At 39.8% G+C, this 20726-nt stretch overlaps 1 long non-coding RNA gene across 1 annotated transcript; it reads right to left on the bottom strand.

The window, feature by feature from the left end:
- Positions 1-1281: 1281 nt before the first annotated feature.
- Positions 1282-18883, bottom strand: LOC143689920 (uncharacterized). The gene is made up of 5 exons (XR_013178971.1): positions 18640-18883; positions 18466-18548; positions 13791-13894; positions 13355-13465; positions 1282-1443 (listed from the first exon to the last, which is right to left on the bottom strand). It is a non-coding gene; the product is annotated as an uncharacterized LOC143689920 (long non-coding RNA).
- Positions 18884-20726: the final 1843 nt, after the last annotated feature.

The raw sequence follows: 20726 nt of genomic DNA, 5'->3' as shown, positions 1-20726 counted from the left end.
ATCAGTTGTGATGTGGATAGATAACTTGAGAAATTCTTCACAAATATAGCATAAAGGTTTTAAAAATATATAAACAAGACTGAAAGAAATTTGCCAATATATTAACAATGTTAGTATTTTAAGTGATTTCTTTTCTTGCTTCTCTGTATTTTGTCCCTGTTTCTAAATTTTCCCATAAACACATGTAGTTCCATAATAATTGGGGGAGGGGAGGAAAAACTTGAAATATATATCTCAAACTGTCTGTTCATAGTCCTTTTTTGTTGAGAAGACAGGAAATTATTCCCTAGCCTGCAATCCAGCAACACTATTCTTCCTTTCCATTGCTCAACTGCCTGTTTCAGAAGTTCCCACAAAACTTTCTGTTGAAAGTTATCAAAGGATTTGTTTTTTGTTTTTTGTGTTTTAATATGACTAGGCCTCAGGAAGATGCCAATACTTTGGGGTAAAATTAGGAGCTGTGATGGCTTAAGTTTCTAGTATCAATTTGGCCAAGTGATGATGCCCAGTTGTCCAATCAGACAAGCACTAGCCTGACCATTGCTGCAAGGATATTTCGTGGCTGATTGATAATCTGAAGGCTGGTGTATTAAATCATCAGTCAACTGATTGCATTTGTGGCTGACTATGTCTGCGATCAACTAAAGTGTGTCTCCCACCAACAGATAATCCAATCAGTTGAAGACTTTTAAGGAAGAAAGACTTTTTCACTGCTACTTTAGCCAGTGAGCCTCTCTTGTGAAGTTTGTCCAGATCTTTCATCAGGGCTGCCAGTTTCACAGCCTGCCCTGCGGATTTTGAACTCTTCCATTCCCCACAGTTGCATGAGACATCTTTATAAATCCCATAACTACAGATCTCTCCTGTTGGTTCTGTTTCTCTAGAGAACCCTGGTTAATACAGGAGCATTGAGAAACAGCATGAAGGAGGTCACTGCTTTCTTCCTTCTCCTCTGTCTCTCATAGTGATAGGTACACAACTATTTTGTTTAAATTCCTGTTAAGAAGGAGAGTGCCAATTTACAATCTCCACTTTATACGGTTTGAGTAAGGAAAAATAAAATGTTCTTAAGCTGCTGGGCCCATGTGAACATCAGCTTTCTGATGGAGAATCGCCTAGCAATCCTATATCCCTAATGTGGTGGCCTTAGCTACTTCAGGCATGCTTCCAAGACTGCAGTTAGGGCTTTTAAATCTCAATTGGTTCGGCTGGTGTATAGTGCTATATCTTTCCCCTGTTCCCCAATTTGCAAGCTCGTTTCTTCTTAAATGCTCCATGAGATGATGCATGAACGCATTTTATTTCCTCAATGGAAATGTAGATGCTGCACAGCTGTTAGAATTGAAATTACCAGGTGGTACTTGGAAGCAGGAACTAAGATGCTGTTGCCAGGGTAACCACACATTCTTCCAGCTCTGAAAAGAGTGCCATGCTTCTTATGATCTAAGGGAATAGTTACAAAAAGGATTGGTTTAATGCATATTAAAATTTTCTATTTAAAAAGAATAAACATTTTTTCATAAACAAGTCATATACTTTTTTATTACTAATGTACCAAAAAAGAAATTTTACCTTTCCAGGGCATTGGTCTCATCTTTCTTTTACCAATGGAATTGTAAGGATCCAATAATAATTAATATTTTATACTATCTATAATATACCGGTGTCATGGTCAGGATCATGTGTCAGCTTGGCCAGGTGGTGGTCAAGTTGGGCAAGTGCTGGCCTGTCTTTTGCTATGAGGACATTTCATAGAATTAGATCATGATAACATTGGCTACATCCACAGCTGATTCCATTTGTAATCAGGCAGTTTTCTTTAATGAGTGATGCTTGATCTAATCACTGGAAGCCTTTTAAGAAGGATTCAGAGGAGACAGGCTCTCTTCCTGCTTCGGCCAGTGAGACTTTCCTGTGGAGTTCGTCCAGCCACCCCCATCAGAATCGTCAGCTTCACAGCCTGCCCTGCAGATTTTGGACTCTACATTCCCATGGTTACATGAGACACTTTTATAAATTTTATATTTACGAACATTTCCTGTTGATTCTGTTTCTCTAGAGAACTCTGATGAATACAACTTGGTACCAGGAGTGGTTCTTAAGAAACAGAATTTTAAAAATAGGTTTTTATAAATGGTTTCCTAAACTGACTTGACTCAAAGGCACTAAGGACTCTGATTCCCATAATCAGAATGACATGGCCAATCCATGGAGTGAGTTGGCAAAACAGATAGTCAAAATATTACCATTCAATTCTTCTAATGAGCCGCTTGTACGCAACCATGCTTGGGGATAATGTTTTGACACCTTTATGGAGTTTTGTGGAAATAGGAAGTATAGAGATGTTGGCTGGTTGTTGTTAGATACACTGTATACATTAATGAGTGGAAGGGGTGAGCGTAAGGCTTCAACGAGAAGCTTAAGCACCATCTGACAGATGTAGATGTTTCTGTGAGTGTCCAGAAGGAAAATCTTATTTCCTGTAGCCATAGACTTGAGATCTCTGAAAATCGGACTCAGAATCTTATTGTTAGAGTAGCAACTTTACAACGTAAACTGAAATCTCAATCTTGCATGGTGTCTGCCATTAAAGTGAAGGTATTGATTGGAAAGCAGTGGGGCCCTGAAAAATGGGATGGTGGCATATGGATTGATAATGATGTCAGTGGAGAGGTTGAAACTCTAGGTCATGCTGAATCTTCTCTAGATAACCCTGTAATAATTTGCCCTGAGGTAACAGTCACTCTACCTCCAGTCTGCCTTCAGGAGTTGGCACCCAACCTCCACCTGAAAGGATTAGCCATAGAGTGATTAATCCTGTTTCACCAGATGAAATTGCAAATGAATGCCCTGAAGCAAATGGCTTAGAAGATACTTCTGATTCTTTTTATGACCCACCACCACCACCGTTCATTTCTTCCAGACCTACAACTAGACTAAAGTCCCAACAGGCCCCTAAAGGTGAGGTGCAAAGTATAACACATGAGGAGGTACGTTATACTCCAAAAGAACTGCATGAGTTTTCCAATTTATAGACAGAAATCAGGGAATATGTGTGGCAATGGATTTGAAGGGTGTGGGATAATGGTGGGAGGAATATAAGGCTGGATCAGGCTGAATTTATGGATATGGGCCCACTAAACAGAGATTCTACATTCCATGTTATAGCTTGAGGGGTTAGAAAGGGTATTTACAGTTTGTTCGGATGGTTGGCTGAGACATGGGTTAAAAAGTGGCCAACATTACCTGAGGTTGAAACACCAGAACTGCCCTGGATAATGTAGATGAGGGGATCCAGAGGCTTAGAGAGATTGGAATGTTAGAGTGGATTTATCATGCAAAGCCTGCTCTTACACCCCAGGAATGTCCAGAGGATGCACCTTTTACCAGAACAGTAAGAAATAAATTCATGAGTCTAGAACCATCATCCCTGAAGAGCGCTGTAGTTGCACTACTCTGTAGGTAAGACACTACTGTGGGAACTGCTGTCACTGAGCTGGAATCCTTAAACACAATAGGGATGAGAGGATCCCGACTTGGCAGAAGCCAGGTGGCAGCTATTAAATGCCAAAGACAGGGTGGACGTGGCTATTATAATAGACAGCAAACGCAAAGCAGGAGTCAAAATAATCTGACTTGCAGAGATTTGTGGTGTTGACTAGTAAATCATGGGGTACCTAGAAATACAATAGATGGGCAGTCTACTAAATTCTTGTTTGAGCTGTATAAGCTAAAGAGTTCTAGGTCTGTTGAACAGAAGTCTAACTGGAAAGACAAAAAGACAGAGTCACAGCCCCTTAATCAATTTCCAGACTTGAGACAATTTACAGACCCAGAGCCTCTTGAATGAAAGGGAGGCCGGGTCCCTTTGGGGGAGAACCCTGTTACACTGCCACAAATCTATACTGTTAATCTTCCTCCAAGCCTTCCCCAAGGAGACCGATGGCCTTTTGCCAGGGTAACTGTGTATTGGGGAAAAGGAAATGATCAGATATTTCAGGGATTATTAGATACTGGTTCAGAAGTGACATTAATTCCAGGGGACCCAAAACATCACTCTGGTCCACCAGTCAGAGGGGGCTTATGGAGGTCAGGTGATCGATGGAGTTTTAGCTCAGGTCTGTCTCACAGTGAGTCCAGTGGGTCCTTGGACTCTTTCTATAGTTATTTCCCCAGTTCCAGAATGCATAATTCAAATAGACATACTGAGCAACTGGCAGAATCCCCACATTGGTTCTCATGCAGTGAGGGCTATTATGGTGGGAAAAGCCAAGTGGAAACCACTAGAACTTCCCCTACCTAGCAAAATAGTAAATCAGAAACAATACCAGATTCCTGAAGGGATTGCAGAGATTACTGCCACTCTTAAGGACTTGAAGGATGCAGGGATGGTGATTCCCACCACATCCCCATTCAACTCTCCCATTTGGCTTGTGCAGAAAACAGATGGGTCTTGGAGGATGACAATGGATTATCCTAAGCTCAATCAGGTGGTAACTTCAATTGCAGCTGCTGCTCCAGATGTGGTATCATTGCTTGAGCAAATCAGTATATCCCCTGGTACCTGTTATGCAGCTATTGATCTGGCAAATGCTTTTTTTTCAATAGCTGTTAGTAAGGACCACTGGAAACAGTTTGCTTTCAGCTGGCAAGGTCAGCAATATACTTCCACTGTCCTACCTCAGGGGTCTATCAACTCTCCAGCCCTATGTCATAATCTTGTCCAACAGGAACTTATTCGTTTCTCCTTCCCACAAGACATCACACTGGTCCATTATATTGATGATATCATGTTGGTTGGACCTAGTGAGCAAGAAGTAGCAACTACTCTAGACTTAATGGTAAGGCATTTGCATGTCAGAGGATGGAAGACAAATCCAACAAAAACACAGGGGCCTTCCACCTCAGTGAAATTTCTAGGTGTCCAGTGGTGTGGGGCATGTCAAGATATCCCTTCTAAGGTGAAGGACAAGTTGCTGCATCTGGCCCCTCCTACAACCAAAAAAGAGGCACAACACCTAGTTGGTTTCTTTGGATTTTGACTACAACATATTCCTCATTTGCGGGGTGCTACTCCAGCCCATTTATTGAGTGACCAGAAAAGCTGCTAATTCTGAGTGGGGACCTGAACAAGAGGAGGCTCTGCGACACATTCAGGCTGCTGTACAAGTTGCTCTGCCACTTGGACCATATGATTCAGCAGATAAAATGGTGCTGGAAGTGTCAGTGGCAAATAGAGATGCTATTTGCAGCCTTTGACAGGCCCCTATAGGAGAATCACAACGCAGAACCTTAGGATTTTAGAGCAAAGCCTTCCCATCTGCTGCAGATAACTACTCTCCTTTTGAGAAACAGCTTTTGGCCTGATACTGGGCCTTAGTAGAGACTGAATGCTTAACCATGGGCTACCAAGTTACCATGAGACCTGAGTTGCCTATCATGAGCTGGGTGTTGTCTGACCCACCAAGCCATAAATTGGGTGTATGCAGCAGCACTCCATCATAAAATGGGATGGTATATACAAGACAGGGCCAGAGCAGGTTCTGAAGGCACAAGTAAGTTACATGTGGAAGTGGCCCAAATGCCCATGGTCTCCACTCCTGCCACATTACCTTTTCTTTCCCAGACCACAGCTATGGCCTCTTGGGGAGTTCCTTACAGTGAGTGAATTGACTAAGGAAGAGAAAACTCAGGCCTGGTTTACAGATAGTTCAGCATGATATGCAGTACCACTTGAAACTGGACAGCTGCAGCATTACAACCCCTTTCTGGGGTGTCCTTGAAGGACAGTGGTGAGGAGAAATCCTCCCAGTGGGCAGAACTTCGAGCAGTGCACCTGGTTGTTCATTTTGCTTGGAAGGAGAACTGGCCAGAGGTGCGTTTGTATACTGATTCATGGGCTGTTGCTAATGGTTTGGCTGGATGGTCAGGGACTTGGAAAGACCATAATTGGAAAATTGGTGACAAAGAGGTCTGGGGAAGAGTTATGTGGATAGACCTTTCTGAGTGGGCTAAAAACATGAAGATATTTGTGTCCCATGTGACTGTGCACCGGAGGGTGACTTCAGCAGAGGAAGGTTTTAATAATTAAGTGGACAAGATGACCCGTTCTATGGTTACCAGTCATCCTCTTTCCCCAGCAACTCCTGTCATTGCCCAATGGGCTCATGAACAAAGTGGCCACAGTGGTAGGGATGGAGGTTATGCATGGGCTCAGCAACGTGGACTTCCACTCACCAAGGCGGACCTGGCTACAGCCACTGCTGCATGCTCGATATGCAGCAGCAAAGACCCACACTCAGCCCCTGATATCGCATCATTCCCCGAGGTGACCAGCCAGCTACATAGTGGCAGGTTGATTACATCAGACCACTCCCTTCATGGAAGGGGCAGTGATTTGTTCTAATTGGAATAGACACATACTCTGGATATGGGTTTGCTTTTCCTGAACACAATGCTTCTGCCAAAACTACCATCTGTGGGCTTACAGAATGCCTTATCTATCATGATGGTATTACACACAGCATTGATTCTGATCAGAGAACACACTTCACAGCAAATGAAGTGTGGGAATGGGCTCATGCTCATGGAATTCTCTGGTCTTACCATGTTTCCCATCATTCAGAAGCAGCTGGATTGATTGAACGCTGGAATGGCTTTTGAAAATTCAATTACAGTGCCAACTAGGTGGCAATACCTTGAAGGGCTGGGGTAATGTTCTCCAGGAAGCTGTGTATGCTCTGAATCAGCGTCCACTGTATGGTGCGGTTTCTCCCATAGCCAGGATCCATGGGTCCAGGAACCAAGGGGTGAAAACGGGAGTGGCACCACTCACTATTGATCCCCTAGTGATCCTCTAGGAAAGTTTTTGCTACCTGTCCCTGAGACCCTGATCTTTGCAGGTTTTAGTTCCAAAAGGGGGAGTGCTTCCACCAGGAAAAACAACAATGATTCCATTGAACTGGAATCTACAACTGCCACCTGGTCGCTTTGGGCTACTCACGCCCTTGGATCAACAAGCCAAAAAGGGGATTACATTACTGGCTGGGGTGACTGACCTTGACTATCGGGGGAAATAGGACTGCAACAGCACAATGGAGGTAAAGAATTTACCTGGAATATAGGCGGTCCCCTAGAGCGTCTTTTAGTACTACCATGCCCTGTGATTAAAATCAATGGAAAACTGCAATAACCCAATCCAGGCAGGGCTACCAATGGCTCTGAAACTTCAGGAATGAAGCTTTGGGTCACCCCACCAGGCAAAGAACCACAGCCAGCTGAAGTGCTTGCTGAGGTTAAAGAGAACATGGAATGAGTAGTGGAAGAAGGTAATGATAAATATGAACTACGGCCACGTGATCAGTTACAGAAATGAGGACTGTAATGCCATTTTGTTTGTGTTATACTATTTAAGTTGTAAGATAGCAAGTTTGAGAATGAATATTACCCAAGACTTGTACCCTATTCTGGAGAGATTTAATGTGATTCCAGTTATATGCAGGACAGTTAAGTATTGTTAGGTGAGAGAAAAAAAATGCGTCTTTTATTGTTTTCTATTTAGAAATGAGGTATGGTTAAAGGTGATGAGTATAGCTGCCAAGTTGACAAGGGGTGGACTGTCATGGCCAGGTTCATGTGTCAACTTGGCCAGGTGATGGTACCTGTTTGTCTGGTTGGGCAAGTGCTAGTCTGTCTTTTGCTATGAGGACATTTCATAGAATTAGATCATTATCATGTCGGGGAGTGTCTTCTTTAATGAGTGATGCTTGATCTAATCACTGGAAGCCTTTTAAGGAGGATTCAGAAGAGACAGGCTCTGTTCCTGCTTCGGCTGGTGAGTCTCTCCTGTGGAGTTCATGCAAGACCCTCCATCAGAATCGTCAGCTTCACAGCCTGCACTACAGATTTTAGACTCTACGTTCCCATGGTTTTGTGAGACACTCTTATAAATTTTATATTTATGAATATTTCCTGTTGATACTATTTCTCTAGAGAACCCCAACTAATACAACTGGTGTCATTCATTTTATAAACTAGATATATTTGTTTTAAATATGCAATGAGAGCTTAGCATTTAAAGAAACACCATTGTGAATTCTTCAAGGAAAAACATTTACAGGATGTATCCATTCATCTGATAAGTAAAACCAGTATTTCCATTTACAGTAGAATCTCAGAGACATAGAGGTTAATCTTTAAAACCCTCAGTACCCTAAGTGACACCTCACTGGTGAGATACAAGCAATTTGGGAATATTACCCAGAACACAGTAAAGAGAAGCCAATAATGCAATTGTTGTTTTTCTTTCTTTCCCTCTTTCTTTCTCACTTTTTTTTTCTCTTTTCCATTCACTCTCTTCCCCACACCTTCTCTCTCTTTTTCCATCCATCCCCCCCCCCCCAACTCCACTTTCCTTCCACCAAGAACTATTAACTGACCTCCTCCTTTGCACTAGGAACTGACGTAGGTGCTGAGAGAATTTATCCAGAACTCAAAGCCAACCATGGAGCTATAGGTAGTATGATATGGATCTTCAACTGTACTAGATTTTGTCTAATTGTTTTCCAAAGTGGTAGTACAAGTGAAATACTCCCATGAGAAATGCATGTGCTCTCTCCCTGCTGTTCATTCTCACAAATACTTGGTCTGTGGTGGATGTAAAACCCTACCTTCTCGCGGTTTTAATTTTATATTTCCCTTATCACAATGTCCACCTGATTACTGGCCATCCAGTTTTCTTTTCTGTGAACTGCCTTTTCATATCTTTTATCCATCTTCCCATTGTGTTTTTTTCTTATTGATTTATAGAAATTCTTGATAAATTCTGCATATGAATTTTTATATGTGCTAAATATCTTTTTCCCTCTTTCACTTGTAGTTTCATTTTTTATGGTGCATTTTAATTCAGAAGTTTCCAATTTTAATGTAGTCAAGTTTACAATCTTTTTCTTTATGGTTTGTGTTTCTTGTACATTGTTTAAGAAATACTTTCCTAGTGGTGAAAGCACGTTTATACACTTAGGTTGGATTGTATGATGTGTGAATAAAACTGTTTAAAATTAAAAAAAAAAAAAAGAAATACTTTCTTATATCAAGGTCATAAAGATACTTTCTTCTACAAATTTAAAAACTGTGCTTTTCACATTTGTGCAGTGTGAGTTAGAGATCTAATTTTTCCCTCCCTATAGATGACCAATTATACCAGAACCAGTTACAAATCATCAAACTTTTCCCCAATATGACCTGTCTTATATGTCATTTTTATACCTATTGAGGTTTCTAAATTGTCCATTCTGTTTCTTTAGTGACTATGCCTATCCCTTTGCCATTACAACAATGCCTTGATTACTACAGCTTTATAGTAAGCCTTGATATATTTTAAAGCAAAAGCCTTCACCTTGTTCTTCTTCAAAATTATCTTAACTAATTTTGGCCCTTGGCTTAGGTAAAATTTAGAATTGGTTGTTTAACTGCTATTATCATCGTGTACTTTATGGGTTATAAACTGAATTTTTACATGCAAATGTTAATCAGAAAATATATAATCCGTGAGTTGGGAGTTCCACTGCTAACTAAGTTATAGATTAAATAGAGTCTAAAGAAGGCATATCCCAAATCATATAAAAAATTATTGCTGTATGATTTTGGTTGATTATGAATATTAACAGACTTTGCCTTTCCACAGTAAGAAATTTAGCCAATTGACATTGATCAGGAGAGAAAAGAGAATTATTACGCACTGAGTATTGATGGTAGAAATATACAAAGCAGAATGAGATTGGCTAAGTTTCTTATTGTGGAAACGCAAAGTCTGTTAATTCTGCTTTGTATATTTCTAACATCAATACTCAGTGGGTAATAATTCTCTTTTCTCTCCTGATCAATGTCAGTGGCTGGCAGCAGCTTCCACAATTCCTGAAAACACAGGAGGAAGCAACCACTGACTGATGCCAGTGAAATGAGTAGGATTTTTAAATGTTTCCCTCCATCTACTCTGCTCCCCTAGCACTTCCAAGATTCCTGCTGTTAGCAGTCCTTATTATGAACCACACTTTGGAGGTAAGATTCTAAATAAGTCTTTCCACACCTTCAGAATCTTTAGGTTGAGGCTGCCTATGTATGGTAGCAAATGTATGCTCCTTAGAGAGTTAAGGTAATGTTATATATATCTTTCCATGCCTTTCACATGTTTACTATAGAAATATACTTTTTAAATCACAATAACTTAGTACCACAATAGCTATTTCTGTCTTATCAAATTCTGGGCATGAATACTGAGCACATTTTATGCCTTAAGCAATGTGCTAGGTACTCTACATCCTTATTTCAGATAATCCTTCCAGCAGTCTTATAAGGTAAATGATACAATTCTCAATATGCAGGTGAAGACTGGATATCATATAAGTTATATATATTCTTAATGTAAATGTAGTAAACAGCAATGAGTGGTAGGGTAAAGATCCAAACCCAAATTTTTTGGATTCCAAAGTCCATGTACCTTGTATACCAATTCAGACTGTGTCAAACCTTATAATTTAAAACAATAGACATATTGTAACTGTTTGCATTCAGGGATAGCTATTTACAAAATGCCATTTGCCCATATGATGAATCAATCAATCATTTATTTGAAACATATCAAATGTCTATCATAGGCCCTGGTTATTCTTAAAAGTGTCTCAAAACTAAGCTGATTGACAACATAACCTGTGCTGGTGTGAAAGGATGTATGTACCCTAGAAAAGCCATGTTTTAATCAAAAATCCCATTTCATAAAGGCAGAATAATCCCTATTCAATACTGTATGTTTGAAACTGTAATCAGATCATCTCCCTGGAGATGTGATTTAATCAAGATGTGATTTAAACTGGATTAGGTGACGACATGTCTGCACCCATTTGGGTGGGTCTTGATAAGTTGCTGGAGTCCTATAAAAGAGGAAACATTTTGGAGAATGAAAGAGATTCAGAGAGAGCAGTGCAGAATGACATAGCCATGAGAAGCAGAGTCCACCAGCCAGCGACTTTCGGAGATGAAGAAGGAAAATGTCTTCCGGGGAGCTTCATGAAACAGGAAGCCAGGAGAAGAAGCTAGCAGATGATGCCGTGTTTGCCGTGTGCCCTTCCAGATGAGAGAGGAACCTTGACTGTGTTCACCATGTGCCTTTCCAGATGAGGGAAAAACTGTGACTGTGTTTGCCATGTGCCTTCTCACTTGAGAGAGAAACCCTGAATTTCATTGGCCTTCTTGAACCAAGGTATCTTTCCCTGGATGCCTTTAATTGGACATTACTATAGACTCATTTTAATTGGGACATTTTCTCGGCCTTAGAACTGTCAACTACCAACTTATTAAATTTCCCCTTTTAAAAGCTGCTCTGTTTATGGTATATTGCATTCCAGCAGCTAGCAAACTAGAACATACCCTGAAAAAAAGGTTAGAAAGGGTGAAAATGTGAAATTAGGTGGGGCACATGATAAGCAAAACAAAACAGAAATTCAAAGTTCTCCCATTACTTTGAAAGGCTGCAGATATGCTAAATACTATAAGTTTTACTCAAGAGTTGTTTTTCTCCTTGTCTGATCAGAGCTAAAAATCCCAAGAATTTTAAATCATTCCAAAAGATTCTTCAAATATGTTAGGAAACATATACAGGCTAGCTATCCATGTAGATAGTTTCTAGTTTATGCCACCTCAAACATGTTATGCTACGCATATTTATGCAAGACAGGATGGTTTAATATTTTAGAAAATATGGGGGCAAATCTGTTTATTTAATCAATAAAAGGTAAAAAGTGTCATTCTCTTTCCATGTCCTTGGTGGATCTCTGAGAATCAGTTTTCTACTTTGTAAAAATGGGGAAAATTGTAATATCCAACTCAAAAGATCTTGATAATTAAATGCGATAATGCACTTGAAAAGTGCTTTAGGAACTGTAATGTATTGACTACACGTAACTTATTATTAGATAAAAGTTTGATCATCTTTTTCTAAGGCTGTGCTTATAACATGAGTGAGTCAAAAAAGCAAAAAGTTCTTACCAATTTCAGAATGGTAAAGACTCAGGTAAGGAGATGGGAATAGAAATAGAAAGTTTCTAAATGAAAAGAGAAAAGAACAGAAAGTTGGAAATTATTTCAAGTTTCCTAATAATGGAAGTAAATATATTTGAAACAATAAAACCCCTCAATGCCTTTTTTGAAACTGTAATAGAAGAATATAGGGAGGCAATGTCAAAGAATCAAGATTTTCTGCTATCATTGCTTGAAGTCCAAACTTTAATGTGATTTTAATCTACTGCATGTCCAATGAGGAATTTAACTGTGATGAAACTAAAAAAAAAAATACTCAATGAGAAACATGAGACCAAAACCTTCAAATCTTATGACACCACCCTTGACATGATTTTATGTCAATAGACTGACTGGTTTTAGCTTTTCAGAACACTCAGTCTTTCGGTTATAGATTATGAACCAATGGAAGACAATAAAATGCATCATTTTAAATCTTAACAGCATATAGAAAAAAAGCAGCAATATCATTACAGAAGTATGACTCACTGCTAAAAGAGATGATTATTATGGTGCCTTTCTCCTTATTTCCAGAATCAAATAAGTTCAGCAGGAACTTAACCCTAAATTAAGTGGTTTCATAAAATCTCTAATAGAAAACAGTTTGGACAGTCAATTAGGGGTTTGTGGATCATCTTAAGTAGTAATGAGCAATCATCCATTGGATCCAATGGCAAAAATCATTGATCCACATCTTTTCCAAACTCCACCTATTACGTTGACCAAAACTCAACACAACACAGTGAACAACATATCGCTTAAACTGAAGCACAGGAAGTAAAATACAAAACCTGTTTTAGGGTTATCACATCCAATGTGCAATTTGGTCATGAGTAGGTGAATGGGGCTGAAATCCAGCCTACACTCCACTTGTCAAGCCCTTTACCCTCAGATGGGCCTGCCCCAGCCAGGAGGAAGGGGGATTTCTCCTAGCAAAAGGCCCTGGGAGTCTGAAGGGCACAACAGCAATTCTAACAGCAATTCTTCTAATTCCAAGGGTTGCATAGACTGGCAGGCCCTACTTTTCTTCTAAACACTGGCTCAGTAATGACTCCTTAAAAGATTTAGGGAAAGTCACAACTTCTCCATTTCCTGGAATTAATCTCTTCAATACTGCTAAACTTCAAATGTGTGACAATTTGCAGTCCATCTTCTGCTGATGGGTAACATCAAAAGTCTTTATCCAGTTGAAAATACTACAAACAAATCATTATCTTAATAGATAATAGGCCTTACCCTTAGGTTTTAAACAATAATATTTATACTTAGCTGTTTTCTTCACCTTCCTGTTATCGAGCTTTAACCCCAACTGGATGGAAGCACCTAGATCTTCAGGACAGTTTAGTCACCAAGATCATTTTTCTTTTAACTTTAGTGACATGTTGCTCAAGCTCTGAAATGGCAAAGACAAAATATGAAATTTTTTCTTTAAGCTACTTCTTCCATAGAGTTAATATGTGCCAGGCATGTTCTAAGTGCTTTCTTTACAAATGTAGACTCATTCAATCCTTACAGCCTGGTACTATTTATTGTTACTTCTTTGCATTTAAGAAAACTGAAGCACATTGCTAGTAAAAAGCAGAACCAGGAATCATGCTAGGTAGTGTGGGTCCAGAGCCCATGATCATATCTAGATTGGCTCACTGTAGTTGCACTTGGTATGGAGTGAATTGTGTGTCCCCCACGACAAGATAGACTGAAGCCCTAACTCCTCATACCTGTGATGTATTCTTATCTGGAAAGAAGATCTTTGAAGATTCATTCAAGTTAAGATGAACTTATACTGAATCAAGGCAGGCGCTAATCCAATATGACAGGTATCCTTTTAAGAAAAGAAGAAACACAGGGAGAGAAGGTCATGTAAAGACAGAGACAGATTGGAGTGATCCATCTACAAACCAAGGAATGCCAAGGATTGCCAGCAAACATCAGAGGTTAGAAAAGGTAAGGGTGGATTCTCCCCTGCAGTTTTCTGGGGGCGCATAGCCTTGTGAACACCCCGATTCCATAGCCTTCAGAACTGTAAGGCAAATTTCTTGTTTTAAGCCACCTAATTGTGCCTCTTGTCACAGCAGCACTAGAAACTAAGATACCACTTTAGTTGCAACAAAACAATACTTCTGACAAATATGTTTTACAATATTCTTTTCCAGTGAATAATGACCAAGGTTAAAGTCTTTGACAAACAAATGTTGTGGTTCTCGAAGCCAGATATATAGCTCCTAATTTTTTAAAAGCACATTTAATATCATATCAAAAGAGCCTAAAAGGTAATATTCTCAACTAAAGTAAGCAAGGGCCAACTAAGAAAGTTTCCATGCATTTAACAGAAAATATAAATGTCGTAGATATCTGAAATATTTTAATGCAAAATGAAATGCTTACACTCAGTTTCCCTCTTCCAAGACCAAGTGATGCAAAAATCCTATGCTCTTAATAATAATGTGAATTTTCCCGAGAAATCATTCACCACTTTTTCTTTTCAACGCTTTTGTATAAAATCAGATTACAAAGCTTATGAAATAACTCTATAGAATCACAATGGCAATTGTTGCAGCTTGATCTGTTAGAGAATTAGAATACTACCTCTTAGAAACATTTTCTCCTTATTTTTATTTAATGAAATTTCCAAGACAAAGGAACTTGATGAATATTAACCCATTACTTCAAACAAACTTCTAATCCTTGTCAACAATATGTGCATGTGAATACATGTAGGTATGTATAAATAGATATGTTATATATTGTTATAATCAGTATCTCCTAATTCAAAACATACTGTACATTATAATTAACTTAGAATCAACCCAAGGAAGTAACATAGGAATGACAAGTTGTGCTGGTTTGAAGCTATTATTTACCCCAGAAAAGCCATGTCGTGTAATCTGTATTCAGTATTGCTGGGTGGAATCTTTTTGATTGTTCCCATGGAGATGTGGCCCACCCAATTGCGGGTGGTAACTTTTGATTAGATTGTTTCCATGGAGGTATGTGTTCACCCATTCAAGGTGGGGTTGCTTACTAGAGTACTTTAAGAAGGAACCATTTTGGAAAAATCTTCAGGGCCATGAGAGCCCACATAGCCAGACACCTTTGGAGATAAAGAAGGAAAATGCCCCCGGGGGAGTTTCATGAAACAAGAAGCTGGGAAAGAAAGCTATCCATGTGAGAGAAAAACCCTGGTTCATTGGCCTTTCTTCAGTAAAGGTAACCTCTTGTTGGTGCCTTAATTTGGACATTTTCATGGCCTTAGAACTGTAAAAGTGCAACTTAATAAATTCCTCTTTTTGAAAGCTGTTCTGTTTCTGTTATATCACATTCCAGCAGTCAGCAAATTAGAAAGAATTAATTAACAAACTTCTGTCATACAAAAATTCTGAAAGTGAATTTTAGCATAATGGGTTAAAAACATAAGTACTAGGTACTTGCTGAGAGCACATCTGGAATCACTTTATCCTGAAATCATGGCTTATCCCCCACTGAAATGTGTGTCCTGGACTTAACCCCCTTTCAGTAGCAAGTTCAAATTCCAGAACAGCTTGTCCAGGGATCATGTGGGCAGGAATGTGCTTATCTTGGAAATCTGTGGATCATAATATGCTCATTCCTATGAAAAGAAGATTCTGCAGATAATAGGGGCCATTCTCTGATGTCATGGAACTGCTGGTTTTCATATTCTTATCCTCATTCTAATATCAAGCCCATAATCTTTATAGCACTGCTAAGGCAATAAGAATATGAAGCTGTAATGAGTCCTAACCAAACATCAAACAAAAAAAGACTTCTTGGGAAAGGCATTTGGGAAGAAGACAGGCAATTTTTCACAATGGCATTGATGAAGCATGTGAATTTACCTTAAATTTTAAGATTGTCAATTCACAAGTTTTCAGATAGTAAAAGATTTATCTATCAACTAATTAACTAGATTTCCCAGTTCCCATGGCATAACATTATGAAGTGGAATGAGGAAACAGGAGACTTAGGTTCTACTTCCTGTCTTGTCACTAACCAACTGTCCAACCAGTAATGTCATTTTCCTGCCTGATCGCAGCTGCTTCCATCCATAAAATAAGGAGAATAGTAAAATAATCTCTAAAATCCCTGTAATTTAGTATCTGTCTTACAACTCAAAGTTTTCTCCTGAATCTCAAATAAATATATATGAGATATAAATATATATTAATATACATTATGTCTATATAAATACATATAGATGTGTGCCAGTTTGAAATTGTCATGTACTTCAGAAAAGCCCCATGTTCTTTAATTCTGATTCATTATTGCTTTGTGGGATCTTTTTGATTAAGCTGCTTCCATGGAGATGTGACCCACCCAACTGTGGGTGGGATCTTTTGATTAGGTGGTTTCCATGGAAATGTGCCTCCACCCTCTTAAGGTGGGTCACTTACTAAAGTCCTTTGAGAGGGAAACATTTTGGAAAAAACTTCAGAGTCAATACAGAGATATTTGAAGATGCAGGAAAAAAATGCCCCTGTGGAAGATGTTTAAAAGCAGAAGCAAAGGACCAGCAGACACCAGCCATGTGCCGTCCCAGATCAGCCTTTTTTGAGTCAAGGTATCTGTGTCAATTTGAAAGTATTATGTACCCCAGAAAAGCCATGTTTTAATTCTGATTCAGTCTTGTGGGGAAGCCGTTTCTTTTAATCCTAATTCAATACTGTAGGACAGAAACTTCTGATTAGATTGTCTCCACAGAGATGTTACACGCCCAATTGTGGGTGTGACCTTTTGATTAGATGGAGATGTGACTCTGCCCACTCAGGGTGGGTCTTGATTAGTTTACTGGAGTCCTTTAAAAGTGGAACACATTTTGGAGAAACAGTAGAGCTGACAGAAACTTCAGAGCAGAGCTGGTACAGATACTGACACTGGAGAACAGAGACATGGATGTTTGGAGATGCTTGGAGCCCAGCAGACATCACCATGAGATGTTAAGAAACCAGAACCTAGAGAAAGCCAAGGGAAGCCAAGAGATGAAAGCCAGCCCTGGAGAAGCAAAGTGTCGAACCCCCACAGGAACAGAGGCTGAAAGCAATGAAGCCCAAGAGCAAGGGACCAATAGATGCCAGCCACACAACTCTCCAGCTGATGAAAGCTGTTCCAGACCTATTGGCCTTCCTTAAAGTAAGGTATCTTTCCCTGGATAGCTTAGGTGGACATTTTTATAGGCTTGGAGCTGTAAACTTGTAATTTATTAAATTCCCTTTTTATAAGTCATTCCATTTCTGGTATATTGCATTCTGGCAGTTGCAAACTAAAACAGTGTCTTTCTTTGGATGCTTTAGTTTGGGCATTTTTATGGCCTTTAGAACTATAAACTTATAATGTAAATAAATTTCCTTTACAAAAGCCAGCCCATTTCTGGTATATTGTATTTCTAGCAATTTCATTAACAAATTGAAACAAATTTTGGTATCAGAGAAGTGCTGTGGTTTACAAATACCAAATGCATTTGGAATGGTTTTTTAAATAAATAAAGCAGGTTCATGTGTCAACTTGGCCAAGTGGTGGTACCTGTTTGTCTGCTTGGGCAAGTGCTGGCCTGTCTGTTGCGATGAGGACATTTCATAGAATGAAATCATGATCACGTCAGCTGCAGCCACAGCTGATTCCATTTGTAATCAGCCAAGGGGAGTGTTTTCTTTAATGAGTGATGCTTAATCTAATCACTGGAAGCCTTTTAAGGAAGATTCAGAAGAGACAGGGTCTCTTCCTGCTTTGGCCGGCGAGCCTCTCCTGTGAAGTTCATCCAGACCCTCCATTGGAATTGTTGGCTTCACAGCCTGCCCTGCGGATTTTGAACTCTGTGTTTCCACAGTTAAATGAGACACTTTTATAAATTTTATATTTGCCAGTGTTTCCTGTTGATTCTGTTTCACTAGAGAACCCTAACAGTTTCTTTGAAGAGACTGTTGATAGAAATGTGGACTCTAAAGAGACTTCTGGAGAGGCTTTAAACAGATATGATAAAAGTGTTATTGCAAACCAGAAGGAACGTGTTTCCTTGTTTTATAGTGGCAGAGAATTTGGCAAAATTAAGTGTTGTTATTTGTATGGAAGGCAGAATTTAAGAGTGATGAACTTGAATAGTTAGCAGAAGAGATTTTCAAACTAACTGTGGAAAATACAGCCTGGTTGCTCCTTGCAGCTTATAGTAAAATGTGACAGGAAATGGATAAGCTGAGAACTGAACTCTTGGGTACAAAGAAACCAAAAATTGATGGTCTGGAAAATTCTAGGCTTACAGAAAGTGAGACCCCAGAGAATAGTGCCCCATGTGAGGATTTAACCAAACATGGAATCAGCCATTTCAGAAAAAGCCAGAATTGGAGATGGAGTTATCAAGAAAATATTTATGGAAAGTCCTATTACCTGATGCATATAATCCATGTATAACCATCATGGAAAACCAATAAGTTTCTTGTGAGACCTGTATAAACAGAACTACTGCCAATCTGAAATAAAAGGGACAAAAAAATGGACAAATTGAAAGAAAAGTAGCTTCAAAAGCAGAACTATAGAAGTTAAGGACCGAAGCCAAGAAACCTCAGGCCAGGAAAGCGGATCCATCCATACACTTGGAGAGGGTGAGTCTGCCCCAAGGGCAGAGAGTGGGCATTCCTCCTAGATGTTCAAGAAGAGTTTTGGTGTTGCACACCTCAGAGAGGGTGGAATACATTCCTTGAAGACTGGGGAGAGCCTTGCTGCCACCCCATTGTTCTGTCATCTCCAGGGTGTTGTTCTGAAGATGACATTGTTCTGTAATCTCAAATGCCCTGGAGATGACAGAGTGCCTGGGTGCTGCCCTAATGCTTGGAGGGGTTGGAGCCAAGGGAAAGATGGTCTTCCCAAAGTTCCCTAAGATTGCAACCCTCACCCCAGCATTTGGAGAGTAAAGGGTCACTGCATAGGCCCTTAGAAAGAGTGGGACTGCCTCATTCTAAAACCCTGTGGATGAATGACTGACTGAAATCTAATGGAGTTCGCCTTTCAGGTTTTTGAACTGTTTAGATCTGGTGACCGCTGTTTTCCTATGGCAATGGGATCATTTATCTTGACTGTTTTTCCTTTGTATATTGGCAGCAGAGAACTTGTTCTGAGTTTTACATGACCAGAGCCAGAGGAGAATTTTGCCTTGGGACAAACCATGCCTGTAACTGACCTTGATGAGATTCTGTACTGGTTTGGACTTTGTATAATATCTGAATTATTACTGAAATGGTTTAAGGCTTTGTGATACCACATATGGAAAGAACATGTCTTTTTGGGGTTCAGAAGGTAGAATGTGCCAGTTTGAAACTGTTGTGTAGCTCAAAAAGTCCATGTTCTTTAATCCTGATTCAGTATTGTTGGGTGGGATCTTTTTAAGTTGCTCCCATGGAGATGTGACCCGCTCAATTGTGAGTGGGACCTTTTTATTAGGTGGTTTCCATGGAGATGTGTCTCTATCCATTCAAGGTGGGTCACTTACTTGAGTCCTTTAAGAGGGAACCATTTTGGAAAAAGCTTCAGAGTCAACACAGACAGAGAGCCCCTGATGGTGCCAGTTTGAATCTATTGTGGAACCCAGAAAAGCCATGTCCTTTAATCCTCACTCAATATTGCTTGGTGGGAGCTTTTTTATTGTTCCCATGGAGATGTGACCCACCCAATTGTGGTCATTTTTCTTAGATGGGTTCCATGGAGATGTCTCTCCACCCATTCAAGGTGGGGTTTGTTTACTGGAGCCCTTTAAGAGAGAACTATTTGGAAAAGCTTTAAAGCCCATGCAGCCATAGACCTTTGGAGATGAAAGAAAATGCCCCTGAGAGAGCTTCATGAAACAAGAAACCTGGAAAGAAAACTAGCAGATGTTGCCATGTTCACCATGTGCTTTTCCAGTTCAGAGAGAAACCCTGAACATCATTGGCCTTCTTGAACCAAGGTATCTTTCCCTAGATGCCTTAGATTGCACATTTCAGCCTTGCTTTAATTTGGACATTTTCATGGCCTTAGAACTATAGATTTGCAACTTAATAAATTCCCCTTTATAAAAGGCATTCTGTTTCTGGTATATCACATTCCAGCAGCTTGCAAACTAGAACAGATTTTGGCACCAGAGATGTAGGGTGCTACTGTAATTTGTAAATACAAAACAAGTTGGAATGGCTTCTTAAATGGATAAAGGGAAGATTCTGAAAGAGTTGTAAGGAGCTTAATAGAGGAGTCCTAGAAAACTTTGAAGAGACTGTTGGTGGTATGAAAAACTCTAGACTTCCAGAAAGAGAGACCTGAGAGAATAATGCCCCACATGAAGATTGTGTGGAGCCAGTCAGCCATTTCAGGAAAAGCCAGGATTGGAGATGAAGAGGAAAATGCCCCCGGGGGACCTTCCTGAAAAAAGAAGCCAGAAGAGAAAGCTAGCAGACTTTGCTATGTGCCCTTCCAGCTGGGAGAAAAACCCCAAACTTCATCAGCCTTTATTAAGTGAAGGTAACCTCTTGTTGGTGCCTTAATTTGGACATTTTCATAGCCTTGACTTATTTTTTTTATTTTTGCATGGGCAGGCACCAGGAATCGATCTCAGGTCTCCAGCATGGCTGGTGAGAATTCTGCCACCAAGCCACCATCGCATCACCAGCCATAGCCTGACT

This window comes from Tamandua tetradactyla, chromosome 7 (genome assembly GCF_023851605.1).
Source record: "Tamandua tetradactyla isolate mTamTet1 chromosome 7, mTamTet1.pri, whole genome shotgun sequence".
NCBI classification, from domain to species: domain Eukaryota; kingdom Metazoa; phylum Chordata; class Mammalia; order Pilosa; family Myrmecophagidae; genus Tamandua; species Tamandua tetradactyla.
Note: the sequence above shows the minus strand (reverse complement) of the source record. Positions and strands in the feature narration are given on the sequence as shown.